Raw genomic sequence first — 12880 nt, 5'->3', positions numbered from 1 at the left:
CAATGATGAGCATGGTGCAGGAGTTCATCATACCTGGGGACACGATGAGTCAGAGTCAACTTGATGGCACCCAACAACAACAACAACGGGTTGAGACCGAATCCAGGGAAAATATCTATTAGTCTTTTAGTGCTAGAAGTCTGAGTGTGGCCAGTAAAAGATCATGAAGTACAGGGAGGGAAATAATGTATATGAAAAAAGGCAGTCAGTGAGTCAGTCAGCTTATAAACCAGAATCACACAAGCGTGAAAGCCGTCTTTATCCACAAGGGGCGCAAGAACCCCAGGAGGTCACTACATGTACTGTTCTCCCGTCCATGGACCTCAAGGGTGCACTAACTTTAACAACTGACCACGGAACAATTCTCTGAAGCTGACAACTGCTAGTCCCTCTGTGAAAAGGGATTACTATCCCAAAAAACACACAATAAAAACTTAAAATTCAATACAGAATTACAAATAACAAAATGATGAAGCAAATCTGGAGGCTGACATTGGGTCTCTCTCTCTCTCTCTGCCTCTCTGATGTCCCGCTTGTGGGATAATTCCTCCTTATTCCTCCAGGGTGCATGTTTACTTAATACAATCCATTTTACAACGTTTACAACAATCGAATGATAATTAAATTGTTTTCCATGGACTGTGCACTCCCAGGCACCACGTACTGGCTAGGCAGTTTATAATCATTATCTCAGAACACTCCTACACAATGCACTGAAGTAAGGGCAGCATTATCTCCATTACACAGACAGCACAGACAGGGTGATGAAAGTTCAAAAAGGTTGAGTAATTAGCCAGGGATTCCCATGGCTAGGAAGTGGCATAGCCAAGCATCTACTCCTGTCTGCCTTACAAGGCCTGCCCTCAATGAGCTCCCTGTCCAATGCCCCGGCTCCAGGACACAGGACACAGCGCTTCCATTCTCTCTAAAATTACATTTGGCCCACAAGGAATGGGGCTCTCTCTTCCCTGCCTCTTTAAGAGCAAGATGGGATATCACTGGATTCCATACAGAGGGGAACACCCTGAGCATCTCAGGCCCCAGAGAGCACGTCCGTAAATAAAAAATGGAGACTGGGAGCATTATTTCTTCCCTAGTATGGAATGCCAAGGAGCACTGGAGGTGCAGTACCTAAGCAGTGCCTGGCTAACTCACAGGCTGGCATTTATCTGCGGGAGAAATGACCTGCCATCTGTTCTCATGATGACCCTGTGAGGCAGTTCTTCTCTGTCCTCGAGAGCTGCTGCCAGCCAGAGTTGAGTCAGTGGCATCTAAGAAAAACAACTTGGCATATCAACTGGACTCAGTGTAGAGGCTGATAGTTCAAACACAGGCAATGGTGCCAGCGAAGAAAGCTTGGGAATCTGCTTCCATAAAGATGACAGCCAAGGAAACAGGACGGGGCTGCTCTAATTTCTAATAGTGCATGGGGCTGCCAGCAGAAGGAACATGGGAACAGATGAATTTTTCTTTCTCTTTTCTTTTTATTTTTTAACACTTTTAGTGGGGGCTCTTACATCTCTTATCACAATCCATACATTCCTCTAATGGGTCAAGTATATTTGCACATATGCCACCATCATCATTTTCAAAGTACTCTCTTCCCACTTGAGCCCCTGATATCAGCTCCCCATTTCTTCCATCACCCCCCCTCCCTCAAGAACCCTTGATAAGTTATATTTTTATCTTACATTGTCCTCCGTTACCCCTCACCCACTTTTCCATTATTCGTCCCCCTGGGAGGGGGCTCTAGGTTGATCCCTGGTGATCCATTCCCCTTTTCTCCCCCCATCCTCCCCTAATCCTCATGGTATCTCTACTCTCCTTGTTGGCTCCGAGGGGTTTACCTATCCCGGATTCCCCGTGTTGCAGGCTCTTATCTGTACCAGTGTGCATGCTCCGGTCTAATCTGATTTGTAAGGCAGAATTGAGGTCATGATAGTGGGGTGAAGAAAGCACCAAAGAGCTAGAGGAAAGTTATGTGTTTCATCGGTGCTATCCTGCACCCTGATTGGCTCATCTCTTCCCTGTGACCCCTCTGTGAGTGTACAGACGGGCACTGGGTCTCCACTCCATGCCCCCCCCCCCACCTCATTCACATTTCGTATGGTTTTATTCTGGGTCTTTGATGCCTGATACCTGATCCCATCAATACCTCATGATCACACAGGCTGGTGTGCTTCTCAGTGAGGTGATGTATCTGAGAGGGTACCTTTCAAGATTAACATCTCACCATTTAAATTTCTTACTGCCAAAGTATTGCAACTATTTTACAATTAAAAAAAAACTTGCAAAGTAGAAGGCAGCTTTATCCAGGCTGATAGAAAGGTACAGGGTTATTTCCTTTCACATGTCTTTAAACCCCAAACACAACTCACTTCCATCACAGTCACGCCACTCATAGGAACCCCAGAGGACAAGGTAGAACTGCCCCTGTGAGTCTCCGAGACTGTACATTTTTTACAGGAGTAGAAAGCCTCTTCTTTCTCCTGGAGAGCTGCTGGTGGTTTTGAACTGGTGACCTTGTAGGTCAAAGCCCAACCTGTAACCACTATGCCACCTGGGCTCCCTTTATGTATCCTTAGGTTTTTAATCACTGGTATCCTCATTTCTTAATAGTCCAAACTATACGGGCCCTTTGTGTCTGCTTTACTTCCTAGAATAAGATGTTTTGCTTGTAATAAAATAATAAGATTTTCAGAAAGTTAAAGTATGCATTGTTATAAGGAAGGGGCTCTTTTGTTCACTCCCTTTACCTCACTCCTTATTCACTCCCTCATCTTTCCTTCACACCAGAGAGCAGTAGAGAAAACACATGCCCAATTCGGGAAGACAACAGGCAAATGTATTTTTTTGACTAAACAAGAGAGCACCCCTTTGTCATAAGCAAGTATAGCTAGTCCTGTGTTCTATAAAATCATTCCAGGAAAACATATTCCATAGCTTTGTCAACATACCAAGGTTCAGCTCTGGTTTTTGTACCCAGATACCTCCATGTTAAGTTTTAGTTCCCTTAAAAAGAAGGTGGCATTAGTAATCAGCAAGCTCCCATACAGTGTGCATTTTATGACTCATGAAGCTTCAGCAGGGAGATAAGATCATGGTCAAATTAAGAAGAACCAGGTCGAGCAAGATTAAAGATGACCCCTAGGAGGGAGAAGAAAGTGAGGAAATACAATCAGGTCACATAGGGAGGTGTGGAGCATAGTTAGCTCATTGCTATAAAGATGTTTCCATCACAGCCAATGTCTTCAGCAAGTACCAAGATGTGGTGAAAGGATCCATGTAATAATAAAAAGCTCAGGAGCACAGCGTGGCAAAGACAGCTATTAGCGACCAAAAAGTTCTCGCTCCCCTTTGCACAATACAGAGACGTCACTGGGCAGCAGCTGTCTCGTCAGGGATTATATTTCTCACTCTGCTCCAGGTAGGGAGGGGCGTGCAGTTCCTTTCCACGAGTGGAATTTGAGCAGAAATAATTTTGTGTCATTTTCAAGTGAAGGTGGTTATGGGTAATGAAACTGTCTGCTGTCTCATTAACCTTTCAGTGATCTCAGGTAATGAGCACATGACCTTGGAAGTCATGTGCTGAAGAAGGAGGTGCCGAAGACCAAGGAAGGTGGACCCTGGAGTCACCAGAGCAAAGCCACCCACCAGAAGCAGCCATTCCAACTTCACACGAGTGGGAAATAAACTGTTCTTTTAATTGAGTCTTTGTGCATTTTAATTTTGTCTGTAAATACAAATATTATTTTCCTGAGACATGTGGCAAGAGAAAGAAAGGAAAAAAAGTCTTGACCCCTGAAATAATTCACGCAATTTGGTTTTGCATGGCATTTGAAAGACCCACAGAGACGGTCAAGGTTAGAGTTGGATGGTCCAATTCCATACTGCTTGCCATAAATGGGCACTGAGCACCTGAACTGTGGCTAGTTAAAACAGAGGAGAGGTTTTGTGAATACAAAATGTCCACGAGATATTGAAGACTCGGGTCAAAACGATCTATTTTTGCATAGTGACTGCATGTTAAGCAATATTTTTATACATTAAGTAAAATAAAATATCATTGAAACTACGATCACTGGTTGGTTTTGCCTTATTTTTCCTACAGCTACTCGAAAATTTTAAGTTACAAATACAACTCACATTATATTCTTATTGGGCCCACTATCTATTGTAGCTACAGGTTTATTGGAACACGGCCATGACTATTTCTTGATGTATTGTCTATGGCTAGTTGTGCACTGTAAGTCTCACAGTTGCCTAATTTCAACAGACTCTCTGATCTGTAAAACTGAAAATATTTACTATAGAGATTGTTACAAAACAATATTTACCAACCCCAGAAAGAAGGATTATTTGAGATCATGTAGTTTACCTACTCTTATTCTTTCATAGTTAAGGAAATTAAAGCTCAGAAAAATCAAGAGATTAGTCAATTAAAATTTTTTTAATTAGGTGGTATTTCCATACTAATACTTATTTTTTCCTTTTTTTCCTCATCATCTTTCTTTTGATCATTAAAGGAATAAAATACCCATCAAAAATCAACACTTAAGGTAAGTAATTAATCTCAATACAATAATCTCAAGGGGACCGCAGTGTAGGCGAAGGGGAGGTGAAGTCCAAAAGGTAAACAAAAACACACATGACAGAAATAGCCCATTCTTTCGTTTATGCAACTTAAAACAGCTAACCATCAGAAATAAAGCCAAGAGAAAATTTATTTTGTGATCACAGTAATTTTAAAGTATCACAAGTTTGGCATGATTGTTATATCATCTCAAAACACTTCAAAATAGCAGCATTACCAGTACTATTAAAAAATTGTTAGATTCTTGGTAAGAAAACAACCAAAAATGCTCCCCTGTAGGTCAAAGGTGTTCTTTTGCATTTTCCCATACTTAAAAACACAGTAAGAGGTTAAAGCAAATGAGGCTTATTTATCTTTTTTGGTATAACTAATATTTTAATCCGCAGTTTCTCACAACCTCTAGTATTGAACTTCAGTCAGCTGAAGTCTTTCACAAAAACAACAAAATAAATCAAAAATACGATGGCCAAATAAATTTTATGTCTATCTCCCTTCTTGGAGAAGCAGACGGCATAACCGCATAAAATTAGGTTCTGAAAACTCTTGTATTAAGTTGCTAAAAATTCAAGATTCCCAAACATATTTAACCATGGCCTAAGTATGCAGACAGTGAAATCAGTGAGAAGTAGAACAGGACCAGAGCCCTCCAGCATATTCAGGTGCACAGAGAAGGGACTCGGGTGCACTGGAAAGGACACTAGACTGGCTTGGTGGCTCGGGAGCAGCATTACTGTGGCATTTCTCACCAGGCTTTGGAAGCTGGTACGGGAATCACAGCCGAAGTCAGAGATAAGCAGTGTCTCTTTTGATGCGTGTGAGAACATGACACACACTGGTCACAGAGGTGGATTTTGCAAATACACACATGCAAGCGGGTGGGACATTTATGATGCTGGGGGGAAATGCTAAAAACAAACAAACAAAAAACCAAGCCCTATGAATGCCAAGATCATTATGACCAAACAAAGCATGTTGTGCACATAGCCTATACAAACATTGCTGAAAACAGAGTTCTAAAAGAGACAAATAATAGGGGGTTGGGAGTCTATTTGACCTATCTTGTGGACCACTGCACAATGTCTCTGACAGCAGTCAGAATGTTCACTAGGTCCCCAAAATGTCACGATCATACATTCAGTCATTGAACCACCACTCTCTTTTCACCACAAACACCTCTGAGCCTCAAAAACCCAAACCAAAAACAGTCAGTGCCATCGAGTGAATCCTGACTCCTAGCAGCCTCGTCACGCAGGGTGGTGCTGCTCCGGGGGACTTCTAAGACTGTAACTGTTTGCAGGAACAGAAAGCCTCATTTTGCTCCCGAGGAGCAGCTGGTGGTTTCAAACCGCTGACCTTGTGGATCGCAACCTAACACGCGTATCCACTATGACACCAGGCTCCTACACAGCAGCCATAGGTTTTGTCAATTTTATTCCTTTGTCCATGCTTCTGCTTCAATCAGCTTATGACTTACGACTTTTTGAATAAATCCCTAAATTCTTGATCGCAGCAGAGAAGCATGACTCCCTGGAAGGTCTTGTTCAGAGCAACTGGATTCAGATCAATTTCATGGTTACATGTGCCCTATAGAGTACACTCCGGAGGGTAAATATATATGTATGTGTGTGTATATACATATATACACACTCATGTATATGAGGGAAATATATATTCATATATGTGATACGGCTACAATAAATTTGTAAAACTACTGAATTAAAAGTTTAGAAAATTTCCCTGAACATTTAAACGTTCCTTTAAGTACCATCTACCTATGCGTAAGAGTAAAGTGAATCAGTATGAACAGTAATACTAGAGAAAATAAACATCAGAATTAAGACATCGAGGTTAGGGAGATCAAAGAGACCTGGGGTCCAGAAGCCCCTTCCTACTGACAAGTTAGACAACAAATGTGCCTTTTGGTTTCCTAATCTTTAAACATTTCTCCTTAAGTATAATCTCATTTGTGATAAGCAATGCCCAGAAGACCGTTCAAAGTGACCTCTGACAAGAGACCTAACTGCAGCCGTCCCGTGTCATTCAAAGCCGATCCTCAGAGGGGAGGAGTAAAATGCCTGATGCAAGAAAGATGGTCACCCTGTCTAGGAGGACGTCTGGTCCCTGGAAACGAGCCTCGCGTATGATAGAGGGGAAAGTCTGTGACAAAAGGAGCCTCTGGGTGAGATGGATTGCCACCATGGCTCCACAACGGGCTCAAACAGAACAATACTTGTGAGAGTAGCACAGGCCTGAGCACTGTTTCATGATGCTGTACATAAAGTGACTGTGAGTCAGCACTGGTGCCAGGGCGGCTAAGGAACAGTACCAACCACATCCACATCCATCAGCAACATCGCCAATGTAGCATCTTGTTTGAGTTTTTGACTGTCACGCTGGAAAGGTTATAGTAGATGCAGGGCTTCTGGGTCTTAATTTTAGGTTCACTTAACATGCTATTTAGAAAGACACCTAAACTCATAGCGGAGCGCATGTCTTCACCCAATAATGATAGCATTGCACAAGAAGAGCTGCTCATACACAAAGTTTCCAGATCCCCTTAAAATTAGGACAGGATGGCTCAAACAACATTAGCAATGAACAGAGATCACTATTCTCTCTGTCAGTTGGCCAGATTCCTGAGAAGAGTATATGGAAATACATACTTATGACTCACGGTGATTTGGATACTTTTTCCTCTACTTGCTTCAGTGCTATAATTTACTAACAAGTTGGTACCTTAGGGTGGAGAATGAACATCCTGAACATCATCAACAAGAAAAGCACTGTCCCAGCCAGGGCCGCAACCCCACACTAGGATATCAGAAAACTCTGGGTAGATCCCACTAGCTTTTACCTTACACGTGAGCCACAGAAACCACGAAACAAAACTTCCTCTGACATAAAGTAACGTTACGTTCATCTAATGGGCCATGTGAGTAACCCCAATAGTCCTGGTCCATTTCTGCACAATGAAGCCCATTGCCGAATCTCCTCTTCTTAATGCAGGCAAAAGTGCTCAGAGTCCACAGGGCTTCACCCAGGCATCTATCAGGGACACAAACGACCCGCCTGGCTTTAAAGAAATGAAGGAGTTCATCTTCCGTCGGGTGTACAAGGGCTTGGAAGCTAGAGTGAAGCCTTCCTAGCACCACATTCAACTGTGATGTGGACACATGATGAAATCCAAACATTGAATGTAGTAAAAATCAAGTCAGAAGATGACGCTCAATACCAACATCAGCAGAGAAAGAGAACACCACTACTATGCATTCTTCCCCAAAGCATTTTCATCTGCCCGTCTCTCAAGTTCTGCGCTAGGTGCTGGGGTATTTAGGAGTAAGTTCACGGGACCTCTATCGTGACTGAGTGTCTGTGGAACCCTGGTGGTGATGTTGGGTTAACTGCAAGGTCAGCAGTTCTAACCCACCAGAAGCTCCATAAGACAAAGAAGGCTGTCTGCTTAAGATTTACAGCCTTGGAAACCCTCTATAGGATCACTGTCAGCCTGTGGACTTCATGGCAGTGAATGGTGGGGGATGGAGGCGGGAATAAAGAGAGGGCCACATGAAAGCAAATGCATTGTATTATCACCTGCAGGGTGATAACAACTATATAGAGCAGAGCACAAAGGCGCAGGAAGCCTGTTCAGAGCCCAGGACAGCCACAGGGTTGTTTTCAAGGTCTTTGCGGCCGCGCCTCTCAGATGGCTCCAGTAGAAAGCTTGGCTGAGACATTGGATACCTGAGAAAGTTAGCTTAAAGAGCATGGTAAGGATTCAATCCTCTAAGCCTTCTGAGCGCTGTTTCTAAATTGGGAAGATGGCCAGAAGCGCCAGGCTGGACGATGGAAGTGCAAGGCCTCAGGGAGAAACTTGCGCCCAACAACTTCTCATCAGCCTGACCTTCTGCACTTCCAGCTGAGGATGACAGGGCCATCATCAAGAACCTGGCTTCCTTGTTTGTTCAACTGAAAGCCAGGTGTTGGTTCTTATGGGATTGGGTATTTTATCTGAGACGCTGTAGGGTCTATTTCCCAATGTAATTTCAGGGAAATTTTACTATAATAAAAATATTGCGGATAAGTTAGTTACCCCCTAGTACATAGTCTTGATGTTATCTGATCCTTATAACTGTAATGCACACCTCCTACCCTCGGGCCCACTCTTTTCTGTTAATTACTGAGAAGCTCAGTGCTAAATTCAATACTCAATCGCAGTCCACATTTGGGATTTTAGCTTGAGATCTTGAGCTTTCTCCTCCCCTTTCTGCCATTCTCTTTGTCATCATGCAGGGTTTTCACTCTGGGCCTAACAGACCTTTCTTAAAATCGATACTCTGGAAACAAAAGCAAATGGCTACAACCATCCAACACAATTTCCTTTTACTCCCAATTGAGTTTTCATGAACAACTAATTTGAGGGCAATCCTTTGGGTGTGTCTCGCCTGGGACCCTTGAAAATCCAGATAATATAGTATTTCCCACAATCATTTAGTTAAGAAACTATTTATGGAACTTGGAAGGGGCAAAAGGCGAAAGAGGTTGACTAAATTATATTTGGCAGCTACTAGGTCATCCCCAGAGCTACGACCATCGGTTTGTTCTGACCTTGCATTTGACCCTGACAGGCTCCTTTTTGTGCCCTCCTCAGCTACTACTTTTAGAGTCCCAGCTAAATCACCACACTGCCCCTGGTCCTCTTGGTGCTGCCAGGGCAACGGACACTGCCAGAACCAGCTGAGAGGGCACTGCTATCGCCCGGTGAGGTCTGTGCCCTGGAATGTCTCTCTTAGCACTGAAAATACCTCTGGAACGCATAAAGAGTCTGCGGAAACCCAGGGAGTGGAAGGTTAAGGTCTCCAGGGGATCAAGGTAAAGTGTAAGACAAACTGCTGCTGAGGATACCAGTCAGCATCGACTCAAAGGCACAGGCCCCAGAAGGCACTGAGAGGAATAACTGCATTCTCACTACTCCAGCGGTTCTCAACTGGTCCAACGACCCTTTCACAGGGGACACCCGATTCATAATAGTAGCAACATTACAGTTATCAAGTAGCAACGAAAATAATTTTATGGTTGGAAGGGATGACCACCACATGAGGAACTGTATTCAAGGGTCGCAGCATGAGGGAGGTTGAGAACCACTGCCCTACACAGAACTGGGAGGGGTGGAGGAGGGAGGCAGGGAGAGCAGATTTCATCTAAAAAATTAACAAGATGATACCACATATACAAGAGACACACAGGCTCCAAACAGGGTACACTCAACTGGCATCCATTGAGAAGACTTAGCCAGGGATTTTCAGAAACACAGGGTCTGAGCATAACTCTGCATTTAGTCAACCAATATTGAAATATTTACCTGGCAATGCTGTGTACGGCATCTGCAGGGGCTTCAGAACGTGTGTGGAAAACCTCCAGGGCCTTTCCTTCCATTTCCCCACACAGTCTGAAGCCCCCTCCCACTGCTGCGGACAGTGGAGATTGGGGAGTGTGTGTAATGCCTGCCCTTATGGAATGGACCCTTAGAGGTGAGGGACAGTCAACCAACTCATGACGAAGCTGCACGAACAAGTGAGGGGGCAAATAAAAGCAACAAAGGAACAGGAGGAAGGAAAACAAGGTTTGATGGTTAAGAGACGGGAATGAAAGGCTTTCTAAGAGGGCGGCATGCCATCGGACACCAGACTGACAAGCAGGCTCTGAAGAGACCATGAGCATCCTTACTCTGATTCCATCCGACAGGTGAGCTTATCAAAGAAGAAAGAAAAGAAAGAAACGTGCAGTTTGTTTATGGCTCCACACACTCCGTGCTTCAAATGGTTGCAAAAGCCCCAGGAAAGGAAATAAATCTCCAACTTTCTTTGCTCCTAAGGTGAATTTAGAATTCAACATACTGGTGTAAAAGGAAGCTGTTTTAACTCTTTTCTGTAGAAGATACAATGGAGGCAAAAGAAAGAGCACAGTATTTATTCCTCTCTCACATAAAATACTTTAAATAACAGTATTACAATGTCAATAGAAGTATCCCTTTGTATGGCCATGCCAACAGTATCTGCTTCTAAAGGAAAGATAAATACTTCTGTGGCTGTACTTGGTGTAGTGTATGTTCACTCAAGGTAAAATCGAAACAAGTTGCATTTACTGGCAGATTGTCTCATTTCAACCTTGGAAATTCATTAAAAATACGATTTTGATATTATCTAAATGCTCAGAAATAACAAATCCTTGCTTGCTCACCAACACCATTATATATAGTTTAGCAATATTCATATATTATTTGCCAAATAAATATTTTTTTGAATTTCTATTATAGTCAATAAAACCACTTAGCCAGGTGACATGACATTTACCTAAAACATCCAATGCTCAAAATACAAACCTGTCATTGAAACACTTTTTCTTTTTTTTGTTCGCATTTCCTAGTCTCTGCCTTGTTTCAAGAGAGGTTAGCCGAATGAATATGGGAGTACATCCTTCACAATGAATATTTGGAATGGACCATGGCAAATTTTGACTGAAAGACAATTTAATTCCTTTGCAATGCAGGGGTCACTGTATATTATTAGAATATAAACCAGCACACTCATCTAAAATAAGGTCACATATGAAGATAATGCCAAGCTGTGTCTCAACAATTCTACATTACCTACACCATTTACCACTATAATAATTGCTGGGCTCTGATATTAATGCATAGCTAAAGAAATCTTCTCTTTTTTTGTACTTGGAGACAGGTTTTTAAAACTGTATTTAACTAGCGCTTAAAGCCAACAACACGCTAACAAGAAGCCTTTATTTACAATATAGTCACCGATCAGGCAGAGTGCTTAACACGTTTACAAATGGCCAGTGTCTGTACAGAGGAGTGCACTGAGCGTCCCGGTCTTGACTACCCAGGTAAGCGCTTTGACTTACATTACGGGGTGCTTTGCTTCCAGACCCTTCCTTTAAAAGGTAGGGGAAATCATACAGTGAACCTTTCACTAAAACAAAAAGGAATGAACGCGCCCGATTTGCTCGCCCTTCTCCAAACAAACACACAAACAAAATCAGAACATTCAAGAATTGGCCATCGTAAAATCCTCCTCCCAGATGTCTGTGGTAGCTCCGGGGGTCACACTCCACTAGGAGGGAAGAATCTCCTATAGGAAGCCCTTTGGGGAGGAGGGTGGGGTGAGGGGTGCACAGCTGGCCAACTCCTGGAAACGGAACAAACTTAAAGCCACCCCAGGAGGACGCGGCAGCCGGGAAAGCCTAGGACAGAAGCGCAATCCAGTTCTGGGCGCAGGTTTGGATCCTAGAGGATGGAGGACAAGGGCCCCCTTGGGCTGCCACAGGCTGTACATCTTTACCCAAACAGCGGACCCCGCTCTCTCCCGCCAAACCCTAGCTCTGGAGTCTCAAGGACCACAGATCTTCAGGTTAGCACGCGGCCCAGCCCTGAACCTCTGCGCCACCAGGGTTCCCTGCACGACTTAGGAGAGGAGCGAAATAGTCACCGATTCCCGGAGGAGGTGGGGAGACGTCTCCAGGCACTAGCAACTGCGCACGCCAACGTTCAGGGTAATTCTTCTCTCCAAACCCTGAGCGCCAGGGTAGGAGGAAGAGGAGGAGGGGAGTGGGGGTGGGAGGGGGAGTCCATCGTTCCTTTAAACCGCCCCCCCCCGGCCCCCGCCCCCCGCCGCCTGCCAGCCTTTTCCGAACCCCCGTGTCACACAACTTCCTCATCATGGAAACTTCCACTGGGTTCTGAGCTAAGATGCCAAACTCCATTTCACAAGGAGCCTGTCAACAACTGGGCTTCGGGTTTGAGGGACAGAGCCACTGCGATGGCAGGGAGCCCCCCACAGGCGTCCGGCTCCCCCGCTGCCGGCGCGGTGCCCAAGCGCGAGAGGGCACCTTCTCCCCGAGCCAGGGCGCAGAAGCCCCGCGGAGACAGGTAATGGGGCAGGTGACACCCACCCACTCGCCCACCCACGCCCGCCCTCCTTGTCGACCCCGCTTCGGGTTCCTGCGACGCCCCCCGCGGGGCTCCCCACCCGCCCACCTTCCGGGCACTTGGGCTCCTCGCCCCTCCGTGCCCCCTGGCCCTCCGCGCCGTCCTCTCGCCCAGTTACCGGTGCCCGCGAGCCGGCGGGGGGCAGCGCGCGCCCCTGCCCGGGGAAGGCAACCTGCGGGCGGGCGCTTGCCCCGAGCCCGGGGCGCAGAAGGTCTCCTCCGGCGGCACACTCACATTATCCATGCAAAGTTCGTCCCCGCCGCCGCGTCACGGCCGCCCGCCCGCCC

At 45.0% G+C, this 12880-nt stretch overlaps 1 protein-coding gene across 3 annotated transcripts in view; it reads right to left on the bottom strand.

Moving 5' to 3' along the window:
- The window catches only part of THRB (thyroid hormone receptor beta), a 463054-nt gene extending 450394 nt beyond the window's left edge, over positions 1-12660 (bottom strand). For all 3 annotated transcript variants that reach the window (XM_004704028.2, XM_045297409.1, XM_045297408.1), the window contains exon 1: positions 12642-12660. The gene's annotated coding sequence lies outside the window, so the exon portion shown is untranslated. The remainder of the gene's footprint in view (positions 1-12641) is intronic.
- Between the last annotated feature and the right edge of the window lie 220 nt (positions 12661-12880).

Source organism: Echinops telfairi, unplaced genomic scaffold (genome assembly GCF_000313985.2).
Source record: "Echinops telfairi isolate 266 unplaced genomic scaffold, ASM31398v2 ScPeMD7_7420;HRSCAF=8458, whole genome shotgun sequence".
Classification (NCBI taxonomy): domain Eukaryota; kingdom Metazoa; phylum Chordata; class Mammalia; order Afrosoricida; family Tenrecidae; genus Echinops; species Echinops telfairi.
The sequence above is the reverse complement of the archived record's forward strand: the minus strand, read 5'-3'. Positions and strand labels throughout refer to the sequence as shown.